The sequence below is a fragment of the Apodemus sylvaticus genome, chromosome 4, assembly GCF_947179515.1.
Source record: "Apodemus sylvaticus chromosome 4, mApoSyl1.1, whole genome shotgun sequence".
Lineage (NCBI taxonomy): Eukaryota > Metazoa > Chordata > Mammalia > Rodentia > Muridae > Apodemus > Apodemus sylvaticus.
The window spans coordinates 35,211,791-35,216,063 of record NC_067475.1 but is presented as its reverse complement, the minus strand read 5'-3'; the positions used below and the strand labels follow the sequence as shown (position 1 = coordinate 35,216,063).

The window sequence follows — 4,273 nt, the reverse complement described above, 5'->3', positions numbered from 1 at the left end:
ACAAGGGGTAGGAAAACCACTAAGAATATCAATATCAAGCCAGGCATAGTGGCTCATACCTGTAATCCCAACATTCAAGAGCAGGAAACAGAAAGACCGTCGTGAATTTGCGGCCGGCATAAGCTATATAGTAAGTTCCAGGCCGGCCTGGGCAACAGTATACTTCATGGATGATGATGATGATGATGATGATGATGATGATGATGAATGTCAGAGGTGGTGGTTATGCTAATTATCCTCATCTATTACCTGCATGTTGTATCCATGTGTAGAAATGCCACATTATAGCACACACAGGATCGAGTTAAAGCAAAAATATATTTTAAAACTAAAAGTGGTTGCTTTTAGTTAGAAAGGGAGATGAGCATCCAGAGATAAGTCCCCTGAGAGTTAGCCAGTCCCAGGAGGGTAGCCCCAAATACACGTGAGTGATGATACTAAGTGATTTCAGTAGCTTGTATTGAGAAACTATATGATATATGTAACAATTAGAATTAAAGAACAAAAGACCAAGAATGAATGATGGGAATACAGTACTCACACATGAAATAACAAAATAAATAAACAAGCGAAAGTTAAAAGAAATGAAGGCTTGCTCTCTCCACCAGCCTAGCAAGATGCCCAAAGGAAAGAAGGCCAGGGGGAAGAAGGTGGCCCCACCCCCGCCGTCATCAAGAAACAGGAGGCCAAGAAGTGGTCAATCCTTTGTTTGAGAAAAGACCCAAGAACTTTGGCATTGAGCAGGACATCCAGCCCAAAAGAGATCTAACACGTTTCATCAAATGACCCTGCTACATCAGGCTGCAGCGGCAAAGAGCCATCCTCTATAAGTGGCACAAAGTCCCTCCTGCCATTAACCAGTCCACCCAGGCCCTGGACAGGCAAACAGCGACTCAGCTGCTTAAGCTTACCCACAAGTACAGGCCAGAGACAAAGCAGGAGAAGCAGCAATGGCTACTGGCCCGTGCTAAGAAGAAAGCCGCTGACAAAGGGAACGTCCCAACTGAGAGACCACCTGTCCTCCGAGCAGGAGTCACCACAGTCACCACCTCGGTGGAGAACAGGAAGGCTCAGCTGGTGGTGATGGCCCATGGTGTAGACCCCATCGAGCTGGTGGTTTTCCTGCCTGCCCTGTGTGGAAAGATGGGCGTGCCCTACTGCATCATCAAGGGAAAGGCTAGGCTGGGGCGCCTGGTCCACAGGAAGACACGCACCACTGCTGCCTTCACACAGGTTAACTCGGAAGACAAGATGCTCTGGCTACGCTGGTGGAAGCTATTAGGACCAATTGTAATGACAGATATGACGAGATCCGCCACCACTGGGGAGGCAACGTTCTGGGTCCTAAGTCTGTGGCTCGCACTGCCAAGCCGGAAGAGGCAAAGGCTAAAGAACTCGCCACTGGGTTAAATGTACACTAAGTTTTCTATACATAAATATAATTACAAAATTATCTTCCAAAGAAAGGAAAAGAAAAGAAAAGAAATGAAGGCTGGAGAGAGAGCTCGGTGGTTAAGAACCTTCGCTGCTCTTGTAGGAGCCCCGACTTGTGTTTTCAGGGCTCACAACAGGTGGCTCAAAACCTTCTGTAGCTCCAGCTTCAGGGGACCCATGGACACCAAGATAAATGTGGTATGCACACACTTGGGCATGTGCACCCACACACTCACACACGGGGGCACAAATAAACCTTAAAAAAATAAATAAAATTGAGCCTTCCTAATGTATGTTGCGTCTGCCAGCAATTTCCTGTTAGAGTCTTGATTGAAACATTGTATAGTCTCATAATGTGCCCCCCCAGGATAGCTGCAATATCACACTGTTCTAAATTAGCATGTTTCAAAGCTCATAGAAATTCCAAGCAGGACTCCCAATTTCACAGAAGAGACACAGTGATTATCTCCGTGGTAAATTCCAGGAAGCAGCGTGGTGCTTAGTGTAGAAACTGCCTTTTAGTTTTTTTTTTCAAACTACAATCTTATCTGCAAAACATTCTTAATTACATGTATTCAAGGAAGTAAACTGTTGGAAGGCCCGGAAAGTTCTAGAGCCAGGTGTGTACTACAGTCTGCAGCCAGCCCTTGGGGTGCGGAGGCGGGGAAGTTAGTTTAATGCCACCCCCATCTCCATGTACGTTCACGGACAACCTTGAATCCTAAATCAAACTGGACACTCTGCGTCTCCCAGCCCTTCCATCTGCCTGCTAGCGTGGCTACTAACAAATACGTGTCTGCTAAGTTATTAAGTATAATAATTGTTCTGTCCCCTGTAAAGGCGGCAGATAATGTAATTAACCATTTCTCCTAAAACTTCCAGTCTTCTTGCTGATTACTTACATTCCATACGCACATTCAAAGCAACCATTACGTGTCATTGTCTAAGTCAGATGTCCAAGCAACATGTCAATCAAACACTTTCATGCTATCTGAATGAGCTAGCACACACCTTTAATCCCAGCACTCCAGAGGCAGGGGCAAGTAGAGCTCTGAATTTTAGGCTAGCCTGGTCTACATAGAGAGCTTCAGGCTAAGCAGAGCTATATAAGGAGGCTGTGTCTCAAAACAAAACAAAGTTTTCATCTTAGTAACTGTTCACTTTCTTATTTTACTTGGGACACAGGTTCTCACAATGTTGCCTGGGCTACTTTAAACCTATGATTTTTCTGACCCTACTTGGTGGAGATCTTCGGTGTCTATGACCACGGTCATCTCCTATCCACACTCCTAAGCCTCACTGAGCCCTCCATGCCAAGTTCAAATTATTCAAAATTAAAACCGGGAACTTTAAAGATGTACTTCTTAAATCACAAGGAACATTCTCCAAGTTCTTGACTGGACCACAACTAAACCTTGACAAAATCAAAAGAATGAAACTACCCAACGTACACGATCATTCAGGCAAGGTGGCATGACTCCAGAAACCAGTTACAAAAGGAAACTTGAGAAATCTTTTAAATGTGGGGATTAAAGTATTTCTGATAATCATGGGGTAAAAAGAGAAATCCCAATGTATACTTGAGATAAATTTAAATGAAAATACAGCAAGCCAAAACATAGATGTGGTGGAGGCTGGAGGAACTCTCTAGCTTGAAATGATTATTTTAACAAAAGCAGATCCCAAGTCAACAACTGTTTTAGATCTGAAATTTCTCCCACAGGTCCAACATTAAAGGCCAATACTCAGCTTGGTTAGAGTGGAAGACGGTGTGCTCTGGTCGTTGGAAATGTGTTTAGTTAAATGCTTTCTTTTCTTTTCTTTTTCTTTTATTTTATCTCCTCCTACAATGAGGCCAGCAGCTCTGGTCCACATGTACACTCAAGCAAGATGAATGATATACCCCCAGAATGATGAACTCTGAGTGTGATGAACTCTGAGCACGATGTGTCCCCAGCATAAGTATGTTTCCACAGACATAAAAACAGTGGAGTCAACCGAGTATGTCTGGAAACCTCTAAAAACCTATGAGCCAGAGCCAACCTTTGCTTTTTCTTCCCATTTTGTTATAGTAACTGAAAGCGACGTACAGCAAAATCAAAACTTCCACAGAGAGAGGGGGGAGGGAGGGAAGGAGGGAAGGAGGGAGGGAGAGAGGGAGGGAGGGAAAAAGGGAGGGGAGAGGGAGAGAGAGAGGAGGGAGGGGGAGAGAGAGAGAGAGAGAATGAAAAAGAAAAAAAATCCATGAGAAACCCTAGCTCAAAACAAACAAAAGTCAAGAAACTATAAAAATGGAGACAAATTCAAAATGTAGAATTTTTAAATCAACAAAAGATTGTTGCTTGGAAAAAATAAAAACAAAACAGAAAAGTCCAAGTACTTAAAAACAAATTTAAAAAGAGCTATTACTGTCAATCTCTCACAATAAAAATGGACTGTGAAGGAACACAGTGAAAAGTTTCATTCTAGGAACTGAGGCAACCTAGTTAAAAATAGGGAAGTCCTAGGAAAGACAGCCTCTATAAAAATGACTCCAGAAGAAGTAGAAACAACTAAAGAAACAATGATGGTATCAGAAACTTCACCCCGTGACAATGAGACCAGATGGCTTCCCTGGCAAACTCTGCCAAATGTTTTCTGAGGACATAAAAACAAGTCTTCAAAAACTCTTCCAACAAATAGAAGAGGGAAGAAACATTGCAAAGTCTGTGCTGTGAGTTCTGCATCCCCTTGAGAGCAAAGCTAGAAGAAAGAGTACAGGAAACAGAATCAGACCTGAAGGACGCAGACACACGACTCCTTAGTAATATATCCAACACATTTATCACAGTTCTGAATA

The 4,273-nt window shown here is 43.2% G+C and overlaps 1 pseudogene; it reads left to right on the top strand.

The window, feature by feature from the left end:
- The first annotated feature begins 611 nt into the window (after positions 1–611).
- LOC127682452 (60S ribosomal protein L7a-like) lies at positions 612–1,421 on the top strand (annotated as a pseudogene).
- The last annotated feature ends 2,852 nt before the right edge of the window (positions 1,422–4,273 follow it).